This window comes from Rattus norvegicus, chromosome 4, assembly GCF_036323735.1.
Source record: "Rattus norvegicus strain BN/NHsdMcwi chromosome 4, GRCr8, whole genome shotgun sequence".
NCBI lineage: Eukaryota > Metazoa > Chordata > Mammalia > Rodentia > Muridae > Rattus > Rattus norvegicus.
In genome coordinates, this window is record NC_086022.1 from 18,226,025 (window position 1) to 18,243,808 (window position 17,784).

Consider the following 17,784-nt stretch of genomic DNA (forward strand, 5'->3'; position numbering starts at 1 on the left):
TGAACAATTTGCCAAAATATCTGGTCCATTTCTAAACAAAAATAAATGCAGAAATTATGAGCACCTCAAAAAAATATTATACATAACATATAACTAATATCTAACTTTAATAATATATATTTTCTAATAGAATATAATGGTATTTTAAATGTGTTTTTTATAATACTGATGAGTTGTTTAAGGGTCATTAGAACTAAAGAAAAATAATAGATAAAATATTTGCAAACAATAATATAAATTCTAGAAAAAATTCAGTATTGTACATTAATTTTAGAAATATATAATTAGGAATGGGAACCTAGAAAATGAATTTTTTTAATCTTAGCAGCTTTAAGTGTCTTATAAATGATTTTGCCAATTAATGCCTAATATGGATAAAAGTGACACACACAAACTTTGCTTTTTCTGTAAGGAAGATTATAAAATATTGTTCTACATGAAACTCAAGAAGGATGACCAAAATGTGAATGCTTCACTCCTTCTTTAAAAGGGGAACAAGAATACCCTTGGGAGGGAATAGGGAGGCAAAGTTTAGAACAGAGGCAGAAGGAACACCCATTCAGAACCTGCCCCTCATGTGGCCCATACATATACAACCACCCAATTAGACAAGATGGTTGAAGCAAAGAAGTGCAGGCCGACAAGAACCGGATGTAAATCTCTCCTGAAAGACACAGCCAGAATACAGCAAATACATAGGCGAATGCCAGCAGCAAACCACTGAACTGAGAATGGGACCCTCGTTGAAGGAATCTTAGAAAGGACTGGAAGAGCTTGAAGGGACTTGAGACTTCATATGAACAACAATGCCAACCAACCAGAGCTTCCAGGGACTAAACCACTACCCAAAGACTGACCCTGGGCTCCAACCTCATAGGTAGCAATGAATAGCCTAGTAAGAACACCAGTGGAAGGGAAGCCCTTGGTCCTGCCAAGACTGAACCCCCAGTGAACGTGATTGTTGGGGGGAGGGTGGTAATGGGGGAAGGATGGGGAGGGGAACACCCATACAGAAGGGGAGGGGGGGGTATGGGGGATGTTGGCCCAGAAATGGGGAAGGGAAATAACAATCGAAATGTAAATAAGAAATACTCAAGTTAATAAAGATGGAAAAAATAAATAAAATATTGTTCTTGCCGGTAGCTTGTAAAATCACACAAGGGTTGCCAGCACAAGGAGGGACACATCTCTGTCATTCCTTCTAGTATCCTAAATTGATTATACCATAAAGCTGTTTATGTGTTGATACTCATATGAGAGCAATGAACCCCACATTTTCTTCTCTTCAACTTTTAGTTTTGTAAAGGATATGGGTAAAATCTTTACCCTTTCAAGCTTTATCACTTCATATTGTCTTTGTTCTTTAGAAAATCTTATTCTTTAATGGATACAATTATACTTACTTGTGTCACTAGAGAAAATTAGCTGAGCTTGAAAACAGGCTGTAAAAGGAATTTAGACATAGTTTTCATAAGAGATCTTTTTACGTAATCACATTGACTTTATAGCCACCAGCAAGAACAGTGTTTTATAATCTTTCTTAAGGAGAAAGCAATGTTTGTGTAACAATGTGTGTGGGTGACTTTTATCCATATAATAGACATTACTTAGCAAATTCATTTGTCAGACACTTAATCTGCTGAAGTGTAGAAAAATTAATGTTTTAAATATATTCCCAGGAAGTTTTATATTATAACATTATTGAAAGAGTTAATGTTAGCTAATATTACATGGCTATTTTATTCATTCTTGGCCTTCAGGCAAGTTACTAAATGTGAATTTTATATTGAATGAATGCAAGCAGTACAGTGCCTTCCGTGACCGTCAAGCAGTAGCCCCAGCTACTGGACACCTATATTTCTATGCTATTGGGTTTCGATCAAAGCAGAAATAAGCCTGTCTTTTCCATTCCAAGTTCAACAGTGGTAAGGCTAAGAAGAGCCCAGACCAAAACTATCACAGTGCACAGAACGGTTAAATCCACAGTGGAAGAAACAATAGTAGTCTCTCAAGAAGAAAGAAGAAGCTGAATGTGAGGGAAATTGTCAAGAGATAGACAACAAATAGCAGATGGACTCACTCTGTTCCATAAAATATAAAATACAGATTTATACTAGGAAGGTTGATTTCCAGAGAGTTTCTTCAGAAAAATGGAGAAGCCATGGGAAAATCATCAGAGTGGTGATGAGGATTAGAGGCGGCTGGAACTAAAAGGACTGGTTAGGAGTTATCATCTGCTTCTCAATTCACATATAATCTTGTGTCAAAATATGTTTATCAAATGAGTGATTTTTATTGAAAAGTCATATGCATACGAGCAAGACTAAACAGATTCAGCAAAAAAGCATTTACACACAAACTTACACACACATTGATACATACATACATACATATATATATATATATATATATATATATATATATTGTGTGTGGGGGAGTAAAACAATCAAAATTAGGTAGAAAGTTCATGGAGTTGAGAGTGGGAGTGGCCATGGGAGGAACAAGGATGGAGGAATGTTGAGCAGAGATTATGTAAATGCAGAATACTATGCAGATATAACATTTTCCAAAAATTAATACATTCCTCTTTAGCAGTTGATAATAAGTCCCCATTATTGAAGACAACAATTGCACAACTCTATAAACTATAAATATCAAGTAGTTTCCTACATAGAGTCTTCATGTTTGATATTTCAGTGTTGTTGGTTCAAGACCTACTGTTCAAATTCTCAACGGAAAAATGCTTTATCTACAACGGTGTCCTGCCTACAAGATATGCTAAGGCAGTGGTGGCACAAAGCTTGTGCATTAAACAACCAATATCTGATTTGACATAAGGCCCATTCTTTGAGATGAATCCATAACTGACACCGCTTGACACCTGGGTCAAGATGGCCCAGGGAGCTAGGGTAAAATCAAATAATACTGGTCTACAAAAGGAAAACAAAATGTAGTGATAAAATGACTTCTCATGATAAATTGCTACAGTTAGACCACAGCCTTGTTCAACTATCAGCAGAGAAGTTTCCTCCTGTTGACATTGGGGATAAACACAAATACCTAACTCCTGACATTATTGAAAGTGAGAGATCTTGAAACACTCAGACCTAAATGGGACGTCTTCATCAAACCCCTCTCCTCAGTTCTCAAGAAAAACCACAGAATAGGACACTGAAAAAGTTTAAGAGTCAGAGGGAACAGAGGAAGCCAGGAGTACAAGACACTCTAAGTCAACATGAGTAAAGCTCACAGGAACTCACAACGACTAAAGCTCTCTGCACAGGTCCGCACCAGGTCCTCTGCATATATATCATGGTTTCCAGTTTAGTATTTTTATGGAATTCTTGGGTGTGCAAATGAGCAGGTCCCTGATTCTTGTGCCTTTTCTTGGGCTCTTTTCCTTCTGTGCATTTGTCTTTGATGTGATAGCTTTTTATCTTATTGTATTTTGTTTTGTGAATGAGTGAAGGAATTAATGACTGACTGAGTGAAAACGTAGCTGCTATGGTGGAGGTTAACAACCGAACTGTTACTTACACCTGTTGGGAGAGGGGAAATGGGTTTTCTCAGAGTAACAGTTTATCAACCTCTTTAGTAGAGGATTTGTGCTTAAATGTAGTGGACAAAGAGAAAACTGGATGCCAGAGATGTGTGTGTGTGTGTGTGTGTGTGTGTGTGTGTGTGTGTGTGGTTAAAGTTTTGGTTCTCTCTTTTTCTTTCTTTCCTTTTGGATATGCTTTTTTCTTTTCTATTTTTTCTTGAGTGGGAGATGTTGTTGCATTTGGTTTTTGTTTCTTTTATTTTTGGGTTTTCCAAGGCAGAGTTTCTCTGTGTAGCCCTGGCTATCCTGGAACCTCCATGTTGCTCTCTAGACCAGCCTGACCTAGAACTAACAGAAATTGCCCTGCTTCTGTTTCCTAAGTGCTGAGATTAAAGCCAATTTCATTTGATCTGTGCTGGATTGATTACACAATCCCTAACCTTATTTGCATCTCTTATGATGTCATAGTTTCCTATTTTCCCAGTTTATTGACTGTTCTATTTGTTTTTGCTTTGTTTTCTGAAGGTATTAATCAAACAATATTTCATTTTAAAAATATTTCTTTTAGACACAATTTCATCCACAACAGTATAAAGCTTAGCCTCTTGTTCTTATGTCAGTGTCTGGCTCAAAAAAGAAACCTTGGGTGTTTTGCAAGTTGCACATGGAGAATAGACAGGCCATGTTGATGGTTTGAGAGGTCTAGAGTTTAAGGCTCTTCCTAAAGATTACTGACTTAGACACTGATCTCCCTGGCTTCCCTTTTTGCTAGTTCATTGTCTTCCCTAAGATACTTTGACACATTCTTTTGACTTCTGATAGGCTTTCTGCCTGAGGTGTGAAGGGCTTTAAATATGATACTTTTAGATTTTTTTTTGAGCTAATCATTCCTTCATCTTCTTTCTAAGTGTTGTCTCAGTTTTTATTCCTTATCATCTAACTCTTCGGCAAGCATGTGTGTTCACCTTTCTTTGAATTTTATTGTATCTTCGTGAGAATTTCAGGCAAAGATGAAAATAAATGCTGCATTAAGTGTGCCATGTTAATCAGAAGGCTTGTCCCAACTTTCAATCCTGATTTTTTTCAATACTTGCTTTATACTGGATTGTATCCACACATTCTTATGTCCACTGATTGATCTCTTTTATTTTCCTTTACCCACATATGTAAACTGATTGTAATCTGTTTCCCTGTACCCATGGCTGTGCGCTTTGAATTCAAACAAGGCTTCAAAATTTCACCTGCCCTGTCCAATCCGTTGGGATTGCTATGCTATTTATTGCTATGCTAATAAATTACATAAGGTCTTATTTCAGCACTAAACTTTATTTACTCGTAATTCTACTTCCTTCTACTTAGGTTCAACTAATCTTCTTGAACAGATTATTACAGTGCTTGTTTCTCTCTCTCTCTCTCTCTCTCTCTCTCTCTCTCTCTCTCTCTCTCTCTTTCTCAGCTAACTTTCAAATCACATATCTGTTTCCTACCATTTTAAATATGTTATTGCACATATCTTAACTAGCGTTTTACTGCTGCAAAAAGACACCATGACCAAGATAACTCTTATAAGGACAACATTTAATGGGACCTGGATTACAGGTTCAGAGGTTCATTCCATTGTCATCAAGGTGGGGACATGGTAGAATCCAGGCAGTCCTGGTGCAGGAGGAGCTGAGAATTCTACATTTTCACCTGAAGGCCGATCGGAGAAGACTGACTTCCAGACAGCTATGACTAGAATCTAAAAACCCACGCTCAGTGACACACTTGCTACCAAAAGGCCACACTTACTCCAACAATGCCACATTTCGTAATAGTGCCACTCCCTGGACCAAGTATACTCAGACCACCACAGTATGGTATTGATTTAAAGGTTTGACTCTTCTACTCTCTTCAATCTCTATTTGGATTGAATACATGTGAATCAGAAAATTGGGGAGGGGATTTGGTGGAGCTAAGGAACTGATCTTATGATATTATTCAGTTTTAAGAAAGGGAAGGCCATTGTAATCTCATCTGAAGATGAAATGCCCACAGTTTTCATCTAGTGGGTGACTGTGGGAATCTCAAAGCAGAAGTACTTCTCAGTCAGTATGAAATATTGAAGCATCATTGACTAACTAAAGAGTGCAGGCATTCCGGCTAGATGCCAAATCATAGAACTTCCTGATCCTACATTTTTGTTCAATGCCCTGGATTGTGTGATTTTAATCAAGGAAAAGATGATTGCCATCTACAAAGTACCTATCATGAGGATAAAGGGATACCATAGCACTGAATTCAAAAAAGGCACATCCTATCGTCCTACCTATAAAAACATAAATATCTACTAGGAAAAATTCAGCTTGAGTTTTAAAGATAAAATGACTAGGCCTGTCAATATGTTAAAGTGGCTTATCAATGATAATAGAAATTACCCTGGATGACACAGAATGGAGGTGTGAGGTAAAATTAAATGTAGAATATAAGTTAATCTTTTTGCAGACCTGAGCTTATGCTCTGAAATTGCATTTTGTTTAAATGACATTTGTCTTCACAAACATTCTTTGTGACAGCTCTGTCCTGCTAATGACAATGAGGACACTTCCTGCATCCATTTCAGCTCTCCTTTGGTCTAAGCAAACTCACTGTTTCACATTGCACTTGTGAGGAGGAACATTCTGTTTCTCTGAGTAATGCAAACATGTAACTAATTCTTTTTTTGAATTTCCATTTTATTTCAAAATCTTAGAACATAGCAATCATTTTCTTTAGAGCATTTTAATGCTTTGGAAAGTACAAATACAAAAGTTTGAAAATGTATGAAATCATGCAAAAATGACCAGTTTAGACAGAATTTTATTTTCCTACTTTAAGTAAGGTTACTGTATTCTCTCATATATAACACTGTTTCCTGAGTCATATAAGGGCCTTAGACCACCTTTCTATGTCTTTATACATTGTTTCGTGTTGACAGTATTTGGTAACAGTGTGATGTAGAGAAAAAGGGTCAGAACTGAGCAGCAAGCATTTCTGGTGTCATTCAACTCCACTAAAACTTTTGTAAGTTTCCCAACCTTCAAGTATCACTTTTGCTACTTAAATGATTGGGAAAATAGTACTACATTCAAGCACTGATTGCAAGATTACTTTATATGATGTAGCTGTTTCTGGAATGCTCTCTAACATGTGGAAAGCACTCTCTTGGCTAACTATTAGTATAATATATCACAACGTCAGTCTCTTATCAAAGATACCTCTGAAAAGATGATTACAACTCTGCAAGTTAGGCATAGAGGTGTAAGACTGATGCAATTAGTTGAAATGTCAGTCAGTTCACTACACAATCGTGCCATCCTCCTTCCGATCAGATTCTGACTGTGTGCACAGACTTTTAAAACATGACAATAGCCTTAAATTTACTTAGATTCTGGAAAGGAAGGCTATAAGACAGCATTTATGTGGAAGTTATTATTTTATTCACATTGATATTTCCCTAATTGTCCTTTTCAAAGTTTACTCAGATATCTAAATATTTGACTGTTGGCATAAAGTCAACTAAACGCAAGGTAAATGAGCTCAGTCTTTGTGTTGGGGTGATCAGTATCCCTTACATGACTGAGTAAGCCACCTGCTCTTTCTTATTGCCTAATTGGGTTGAGAAATAGGAGAGCCTCCAGGACAAACTGGGGACAAAGGCCAGGGAGTAGTTTCCACATGGAAAAGTGTTCTTGTCCTCACACTGCCCATGCTGGCCTGATTTCTGGGAAGGTTACTAGAGATTATGAATGTCTGGTACCAGAAGAGCCTCATGTCCATATGGTGTGTCCGGGTAATTTTGAAATGGCTAAACTCTTGGGAACTTAAAAAGTTATTAATAGAAAAGGACAAAAAAATCCATAGGAGTTTATGTTACAACTTTTAGGAAACTATGATTGAACAGACTTAGAATATAGGCTCTCCACAAATAAGAATGGAGTAGGTGAAAACAGGAAAATAAAGTTTTATTTCGACATTTTTTCATTTGTAATTTTAAATATTTACAGAATTTTCTTGCTGGGATTTAATGGCTTTTAATAATAATGTAATACCAATTTTCTGTCTTATTTATTATTCATCCATCTTCTGTTTTTTGTTTATTGTTTCCTTAGGCCTAATCATGAGTGACAGTTTTCCGTGCGTTTGTCATTAACTGTAAGGGAGTATGGTTTTATCTTCAGTAAATCAGATAAAAATATACTAAGAACTTTTTAAACATTATATTACCTAAGAAAGCTGCTATATACACTTTCCTATAGATACTTTTAGTTTAAAAATTTAGTTTTAAAAATTAAAGTGCTTCCAGTTATTTATATGACTCTTTAATTTTGGCCTTATCAATCATTTCAAATTCAAGTTGCTACATTTCTATAACAATACAATATATATTCCCTCTTTTTCTATATTCAAATGGGTTCTCTTTAAATTGTCAATATACCAAGTATCGAAATAAAAGTCTTTTAAATGCTTTCAGTGTGTTTGCTTTTTAACCTTAATTATAAATTTTAAGACAAGATATTTTTGCAAATATTTAGCATGTTTAAGAACTTGATACTATTTCCTTTTAAATTCTCTTGTGAAATACACATGTTATTTCTGGCCGTGGCTGAATTGAGTGGCTGGCTTCTCATTTACTCTGAAGTCACAAAAACAAATGCTCCTTCTTGGAAACTTCTTTAAGAAGTTTCTAAATCTCTCTAGGGAATGGAGAAATGTCCTCCCTCTCCATTCCTCCTCTGCACTGGCAGGTGACAACTGGGTGACTCCTGACTCATCCGAGAAAGGAGACAAGATCCTCTGTGCCATGTTCTCTTTCCTAAACACTCCCCCTTGGTGACTGCTACTCTTCTTACGTTTTACTACCGTCTGCCTTGTGTACTTCATGACATTTTTTCTTTAGTTTAGACTTATCTCTATTAAACAGTTTGTTTACGTTTTGATACCCTGCACCAGGAAATAGAAATAACCAAGAAAGACTAGTTCCTTACAAGTAAGGAAACCAAAGTAATGACAAAGACAAGTTGTTGTCATTTGTCCACGATAATAATGAGAATTGTCCTAAAACACCCAGTTAGTATAACCCTATACTACTATCAACTGAAGCAGGTTAGTTTCGAATATTTAAAAGAAGTTTTCAATTAAAAATATCAAAGCCCACTGAAATGAGAAATTGTAAGCTAATTGGCGTCCTTCTAGCAACACAGTACAATTGACAATGCATAAAAATACTAAAACAGTGTAAATAATCCCAGAGGTGTGAATTAGGTGTATCTGTGTCATCAAAACCCAATGATAAATGACAGAAAGTGAGAGCAATTTTTTATCAAAGCTTGGGACAAAAACTTAGAGACAAGATGGTGAAAGAGAACACAAGAGGAAGATATGCCACCACAGGAGCAAGGCAGCATGCACTGTGGGCTGTTAGGTCATTAAGTGATTTCCAAGGGTTTCCTGATTCTTGGACCTCTGGAGCCTCCTTTGTCAAATGACCAGGATCAGATGATGATTTCCTACAGCTTGTTCACCTCCTGTAATATAAGAGCCATGAAATGCATCACAAGGAGAGTAGATGAGAAGGGGTATGAACTAGAGGATCAAGCACTCATGTCCATACAAATGGAGATCTTTGACAATTAAGACACCTCAAATTCTTTAGTGGTTCAGGTTCTCTATTTTGCCAATGGTTGGTTGTTGTTGTTGGTAGTGGTGGCGGTGGTGTGTGTGTGTGTATGTGTGTGTGTGTGTGTGTGTGTGTGTGTGAGAGAGAGAGAGAGAGAGAGAGAGAGAGAGATTGCCCATACTCCATACTTGAGCTTCTGATTCTGTTCGCCTTGCTTCCCCCTCCACTGATTGTGCTAGAACTGCAGACATTCATCACCATGCCCAATTTATGCCGTGCTATGGGTCAAGTCCAACACTTAATGCTTGCTTAGCAAGAACACAATTTCTAGAGCATCATCTTGGCCCCCAATCTCCAGCAAACCTGCTGCAACGTCTCCTAAACATAAAATGTGTGTCTTAAAAATGAGCTGTTGGAAACTTTCTAAGCAAAGTGAGCTTTACCAGAAGCCATCATCAGTACATCAGCTTGGCTGTGTTAGCAGATTCAATAAAGGGCCGTTCATCCAAGGCATTTGCTTAAAGTGCTAACTGAAGGTAACTGGCCTTCTGAACCCAGACAGTCATGACTGCAATAAAATCAACAACTAGACCGTATGCATGTAGAGCGCCAACCAGGCTTTTGAGAATTATGCTTTTTTTTAACCCCTGAGGTGTGAGGGTAGAATTTTTTTACTATTTCTTTTCACTTGATATGCTTTAAAATCCTTCATTACTTCAGTAAAAATCTCATGGTCCATACCATATGAAATATTAAGTGCTAGTTAGCCAGCTCTCGACTAAATGCTCTAAGCTAAGCATAATGTATCGTTCATGAGATCAGATTGGCCTCTTCAGTGCCTGATGGAGAACTGTAGTGATACTTATTACAGAACGATTGGCAGAAGGTGTTTGCTTTCTTCCTCTATGGGGCAATGTTCTAAGCACAAAGGGCTCACAAAGTAAATGAACTCACAAGGAAGGATGTTACTAATATTGATCCTTAGAGATTTATATCCTTAAGAGATTAAGAAGAAGAATCATGAATACTTGGTCTTATTTAGCACATTAGCATATTATGCTAATATTAAATAATACTAAATAATAATACATGAATGTCCTACTTAGCATAGTTAGCATATTATATATAATGACCTTTGGAGTATCTTTATGTTTTAAATTTATATATGAATGTATATTATTTGATGTATAACACACACACACACACACACACACACATATATATATATATATATATATATATATATATATATGAGAATTAGACTTACCCAATATTATCAACTTTAGTGGCATATGTGACAAAAGAAGATCAAAATGTTTTAAGTCTGAGCTTGGTTGTTTTGCTGGTCTTTCTGCAGTGCTCAGTGCTGTCCTCACAATTAATACTATCCTTGAAGGTAATCATGGTGTTTTGAACAGCTTTGGCTCCCAGAGACTTATATTTGAATCCCTGACCCACGAGGAGTAGCACTATTAGGAGGTGTGGCCTTATTGGAGTGGGTGTGGTCTTATTGGAGAAAGTGTATTATATATATGTATAATTTGCTTAAACTCCATCCCATATGGAAGAGAGTTTTCTTCTGTTGCTTCTTGATCAAGATATAGAACTCTCTGTTATGCCATCACACCGTCTGACTGGATGCTGCCATGCTTTCCTCCATGATGATAATGGACTCAACCTCTGAAACTGGAAGCCAGCCCTGATTAAATGTTCTTTTTTCTAAGAGTTGCCATGGTCACGGTCATGGTGTCTCCTCACAGCAGTGAAACCCCAAGACGCAGTGTTCTTCACTTCAAATTACAAGAGCACATGTCTTTCTTGAGATAAGTATAATGACTATACATACCTCTTGACAATGAGCAAGGAGACTCCTCGTTGGTGGTATTGTTTTTATATCAGTCAGAGGTAGAGAAGTGGCAGTCCTTTGTTCATCCTAGGTTAATGGTTGGCTTGGTGGTCAATGTTGTCTTATTTCTAGAATTCATAAAAAATCAAATCCAGCAATGATACACAGCAGGAGGAAAACAGAGACTTTCAGGCAATGCAAAGACCTGTCCTCTAGCACAAGGCACAGGTGGCCCATAGACACCCACTTGCCACCGAGCCGTACAGCATGTCACCCAGGGCCCAGCATGCAGCATGAGCCACCACAATGTATGTGGTGTTCAGAGGAAAGAGAAGAAGAATGGAGCAGTTGAGAGATAGAGCCAGAGGTTTGAGGGTGGAGAGGAGAGGAGTGGCCCATTATGAATGGCCAGCTCTGATACCTGGGGCCATGGTGAGGTCAGAGCCTGAAGTGTTCTGTAGAGCTGCCCCTGTCTCTCACTGTTGGCAGCCCTTTGTAGAGCAGAGTAAGACCTGTACCTTGCCCAGTCATTGCAGTGAAGCTGGACCTGGTAGCAGCAGTGTGAGTAAACCAGCCTGAGGGCATGAGTGTGGGCGACCTGACCTCATAGTACAAAAAAGGGTTGGCCCTGCTACTTGTCTGTCATGAGATGGTGTGTGTGCTGGGGTGATGCCCTTCTACCCCCTCACCCCTCACCACCTGTGGCAATCGGAAAAACTGGCCCTAAGTCTAAGAGGTCATGAGAACAGGTAAGCTGTCCTTGTTTCTCCCCTGCTGCAGCACTCGGGAAAGTGGCCCCTGCACCTTGTCTGGGAGCACTATGGTGCTGACCCTGGCTGTAGGAAGAGGGCAAGGACACAAGAAAGTTCCTGGCCAGTATCTACTCTTCTCCTGTGAGGTGACATGGGTACAGGGCTTATGCCCACTCCTTCCCCTCCCTCTTCACCAGCTGCAGATGTGGGGAGAGCTGGCCCTGGGGTGATAAGAGACCTAGTTCTGCCCCATCACAAGCTGTACCATTTGGAAGAGAGGGTCATAGCCCTAACCTGAGCAACAACACAGAAGAGCCATGATAGTGAAGGTATGGGTGAGCCAGCTTTGAGCTTGGGAGAGCAGGGAGCTGTCTTAGCTCCCCACAGTGTGAAGTGGTTGAGGTAGTAAGCCCAGTCCTGCTAGCCTGGGTAGGACAGTGGAAGTGACTCTTCAGCATGGGTGTAGGTGAGTTGCCCTGAGGACATGAGAGCAGGACAGCTGACCCCACAGATGGCAGTATTGGGTGGCCATGGTGGTGGCCGTACAGCACCAACAGGGAAGAATGTATGAGTGTTTCACTCTTGGGACTCTACTGTTTCAAGGCCCCTGGAAGTCCCTTACCACTATGCTTATTACCTGTCCCATGTGCTACTAGCTCTCCTTGCTTTTGCTATGCTCCATACTCATAGGACTATTAGGTTTCACTTCGTTGATCGTGGACAAGGCTGGGATCATGCAGGCTGAATGCCCTGGGGAGACACTATGTTTTTCTTAAAATTCCTTCTAGGGATAAAACCCTCTTCTTTTTCTGCTTCTATCAACCCCTGAGATGGAAGCATTAATCCTGGGCTTTTGGGGACATGTAATCATATTCCTAAAGAAACAACTACAGTCACGCTGAATAAGATCTGATCAACAGAGACTTAAAATGAGGAAACTATGGCAAATCAGGACACTTAAAATGGAGAAGCTATGTCTGATCAACAGAGACTTAGAAAACAGGGAAGCTATGTCTGATCAACAGAGACTTAAAAATGGTTCTTGGAAAAAGATGCTATCAGAAATTAATGGGTGTATATCAGGAAGGGTTTCTTGGTACAGCGAGAAAGCATGTCTCTGCACTTTAAAGAGTGTATGACAGAGGGCTTCTATTTGATGATAGGACGTGTAACCACAAAACCTTGTATAACTGTGTAAATGCATTTGTTAGCTAGGTATGGGCCCATGTCTACAGGACATGCCTAGCTAGACGTTTATTTTTGGCTTGGTGAAATCGTGTTTTGTAGTGCAAAATAAATTTGAGGGTGATTGACCCAGTGGATGTGTGGAAGGAAAAAGGACATCTCTTGGGAACTTTTGTAATAATGGAGCTTTTATAATGCTAATATTAGGATTTCTTTTAAAATAACCAAAGATGCCACTGCTCAGTTGAGCAGGATTGTCATTGTAGAAATAAAAATGAATTGAGTTACTTGGGATTATTTGCTTTAAAGTCAATAGGTGGTCAATGTCTGCATTTGAGCCAACCCCCCCTTGCCTGGTTTAGGACCTGAGCCTTGCAGCTGGAGCTGGTCTCCGGCAAGTGGTGCGCTGAATAGGGACCTAAAGTTGGTAGGTAAATATTGGGACTGAAGGAGATAGGATTCTGCCTAAGGGTACTACATACCTGCCAGGAGGACCCCTGGCTTGAGGGAGAGGCAGAGACTCAAGAACTTGAGAAGTGTAGTACTCTGTCCTTCATAATAGGACAAAGTTAATCACAGGAAATAATACAAAAACTTGAGAAAGGTGGTACCCTGTCCTTCAGAATAGGACAGCGTACATCAAAGGAAATGACATGATAACTTGACAAACGTTGTGCTCTGTCCTATAGAATGGGAAAGCCTGTATCAAAGGACATTATTCTCTATGCAGATATCATAAAACAATTAGTCAAAAATAAAGTTGCTACTAATTGGACTTTAGGGTTCGTAAAATTTGTTCTACAGTTTTGCCCCCAGTTTGCCTGTTAGGGAACTCTTGATTCAGATGTTTGGAAGAGAGTACAAGTTAACCTCAGGGCCTGGTGAAGAAGTCCCTATTCCTACTTTCACACTGTGGGGGTTTGTTTGTACCTGCATGACTCATGCTAAGGAGGATACCTCCTCGCTTCCTGAATTTTACAGAGTTACCAAAAGAAGTCCTTAACAGTTCTTTTAAGGGGTCCCTTCCTCCTTATACCCTCTCACTAAACTCTACCCTCTCAAAGAAAAAACAGAGGAGAGGAGGAAGAAGAGGAGGAAGAGGAAAATGGGGTGAAACTCTGGATATTAGAGATGCCTTTGATTTAGAGGAAGAGGCAGCTCTTTATCATAATCCAGATTGGTCTCCTCTAGGGAGAGATAACAGGAACGCAGAGAAACCAAAGATTAAATTTAAAACTTCCCCCAAAGCAGGAGGAGTTTCAGTAGCTTTACCACAGGCTGCTTTTGATTATGGCTACTTACACAGGAAAAATTGCTGGCAGCCTCTCAATTGGTAAAGGAACAACTTAAGGCAGGCCATCTTGAGCCCTTAATCCCTGGAACACTGCTATTGTTGAAGGTAATATATTTTATTCTCTTACCCTGGCTGTTGCTTCTTTTTTTTTTCTTTTCTATTTTTCGGGGCTGGGGACCGAACCCAGGGCCTTGCGTTTGCTAGGCAAGCACTCTAACACTGAGCTAGATCCCCAACCCCCTGGCTGATGCTTCTTAAAAGAGGTGCTCCAGTGTCTCACAGCAGCGCTTAATAAATTTAGACTTAGTGTTGGCCTCCCACCAAAAACAAAACAAACTATCAAAAGACTCCAAACAAAGCACTCTCAATATTCTTATTTATAAAGAAGGATAGAGAATGACTTTGTCACCTCTCAGTCTTTGCAGATCTGAGTAGACAAGTTACAGACATGAAATGATTTCAGAGACTATTGGGTGATATTAACTGGCTCAGACCATATGTGAAATTATCTACTTCCAAACTTAGGCCTCTGTTTGATATACTTAGGAGTGATCTAGAGCCTAGATGTCCTAGGACACGAGATATCCTAGGACACATACCTCTGGAGCACAAGAGGCCCTAAGGATAGTAGAACAAACTATTGCCTCACAAAAAGTGACAAGGATTGATTACACTAAGTCCTGGCTCTTGGTCTTTATTTCAACAAACCGTACACCTACTGGCTGTTTATGACAGGAGGGTCCTTTGGAATGGCTTCATTTACCTGTGTCTTCCAAGAAGGTTATAGCCTCATACACTGATTTGGTAGTCACTGTAATATTAAAAGCCTGAAACAGAAACAAGGAATGTATTTGGTCAAGATGTTTCAGAGATTACTATACACTATACTACTGAACAAGTAACTGTATTGTTTTCTGAATCTGATAATTGGCAGATCACTGCTTTGGGTTTCACAGATATCTATAAACATCCTTTGCTCCTTTGCCCACTCCTGCATTTTGTCCATAGACATTCTTTTATATCCCCTCCCATTTGCCACATTTCTCCTTTACTTCCCCACAAAGCCTTGGTCTTTACAGATAACTCCTCTAAAGGCACAGCAACATATATCATCAATGGTAAGCCACATTCTTTCTCCACAGAGGAGACTTTGGCTCAGAGGGTGGAGCTCAGAGCAGTTCCTGCAGTATTTGATTGCCTCTCAGAACAAACTTTTAACCTTTGTGCAGACTCCTGGTATGTTATTTCCTCGCCTTGAAACTGCTGCTTCTTGCTGCATGGACTTCTGTAGTTTTATTTTTACTACAGTTTCAACCCGCAGTTCATTCACAGTCTTTCCCGTTTTTTTAATTGAGCACATGCGTGCTCATTCTCAGCTTCCTACTCGCCCCACTGTTTGCTCAACGCAAGAACATCAAGATCACGCTCTGCACCGTCAAAGCCCTTCCGCTCTTCGTCTTCAGTTTCACATTCCTTGTGAAGCAGCACACGTTATTATTAGGGATGGTTTGGCTCACTCTACATCTTTTTATCCTCTACCTATGGGGGTAAATCCCCAGGGTCTTCACTCCAGTGACCTTCGGCAAGTGGACGTGACTCACTTTCCTTCATTTGAAAGGGTCTGGATATTTTACCCAAAATGCTAACATACCCGTTTGAGGTCTTCATGGTGTTTGAGTTCTTGGTTATGAGACAGCATCATGGCAAGATACCTTATTCCACTGCTGCCCCAGCTGAATTGGAGACACAAACACCCACTATTGGGGACCCAGCCCTGTCCACCCAATCTTTTACTGACTCCAGAGGAAGAGATAATGGTGGGAAAGTTCGCGGCGTCTAAGTGCTCTGATCCACTTCAGTTTCTTATGTTTCACTTCACCATTGTGTCCACCATGCTTTGCTCACTTCGGGTCAGACCAAGGCCCTCGCCTCAGGAGCCAAGAATTTGCCTCACATTTTTTTTTTGTTTGTTTATAATTGTGATTGATTTGCTTGCCATTCAGGTAATCCTCTTGTTTTTTCCTTTCTGTGCCAGGGCAAGGTCAATTCTAGATTTATGTTCCTGAACCACCATTTCTCCATCCTGTTACTTGGGATTATGAGGACGTTATAGTTGTGGTAAAGGACCCAAAACTGATGGGGTTGTGGCTGGGGGCGTGGGCGGGGGAGATGGTGATGCATTTGTTACTCATAAGATGTCTGATGTTCCAAATTACACTGGATATGCTGATGGCTTACTCAACTGTTTTGCCACTGTAGGTCTTTCTCCTCAGCATGGTTGTGCTTCTCTTAATTATAGAACCTTATTGATTAATTTTCCTAAAGGAGGAGCAGATGGTAACAGATATCTCTGGACTTCGAACTTTGTTTCTCCTTCTGATGAGATTTCTCCTGGGGCCCCTTATAATCGGTAAAGATTCACCATCCAGTTCCTTACCTAGCTAATTTGCCAGCTGATCATTTTAACCACAATTAGGATATGGTTGATCCAAGAAGTGGCTAACCACAGTTGTCATCTTGAGTGTTTTCTAGTAAACGAGTAACTTGTATGGTTTAATAATCCCCAGACAACATATATTGCTCTGTTCCTAATCATACCTATGATTATAGAAATTATTTAAATGTCAATAATGTCTGCTTTCCTGGAAAGATGATATACTTAAAAAGTTCTCTCCAATTTGTTATTGGTATTCCACTAGTTGATTGCTTCCAACTTTTCTAGCTAAACCATCTGACCATCTGTCCTCCAAAGACATTTATATAAACTTTTGGCTGCAACCAATTATATTGTCATTAAATGCCCCTTGCCAAGTTCTTCTTTTTACTCTGGGTTTTAAGCCTATGTTATTTTGAGTGAAAGTTTGCTCAGTGTTCTACTATTAGAGAAAAATAATCCTTCCTAATGCCTCTTGTGTTAATTGTGGTATCACCAATTGTACTCGAGACGTTTGCTCCTGGCAATTATTTTTTTGATTGTTAGACAATGTCCTTGGGTTCTTTTGACTGTAAACTTGTCACAATGACTTGGTGATCCTGGAACTTATGGAATGGGAGTGTGGCTCTCTCAGTCCATGTGCTTTATTTCTGCCCTGATATTGGAAATTGCAAGGTGGATCTTTATGATAGCTTCTGTTACTGCCTCTTCCACAGCTTTGATTCAGCAGGTCCTTACTTCTGAACATGTTAACACACATTCTAAAAATGTTCTTACTGCTCTTTTTACACAGGAAAGAATTGTGACGTTATTTCAGATAGAATTAATGTTTTACAGGAAGCTATATTGTATATGGGCACTCAAATTCAAAATATTGAGGTTAGGCTTACCACTGCCTATATAAGTGAATTTGTGTTATTCCCTTGCTCTATATGGCTTAGATTATACTTGGGACTAAGTTCAGAATCATATTATAGGTGCATATGAAATAACACTAAATTGATTTATGCTTTGTGGGCAGATTGCAGCACTCTTGCATCTTCCTTTACAGCTGCCTTTGGCCTTCTTTCCCAATTCCGTCCAGTCTTATGTTT

At 39.3% G+C, this 17,784-nt stretch overlaps 1 protein-coding gene across 8 annotated transcripts in view; it reads left to right on the forward strand.

The window, feature by feature from the left end:
* Cd36 (CD36 molecule) overlaps positions 1 to 17,784 on the forward strand; it is a 93,055-nt gene that overhangs the window by 16,937 nt on the left and 58,334 nt on the right. The window lies entirely within an intron of this gene.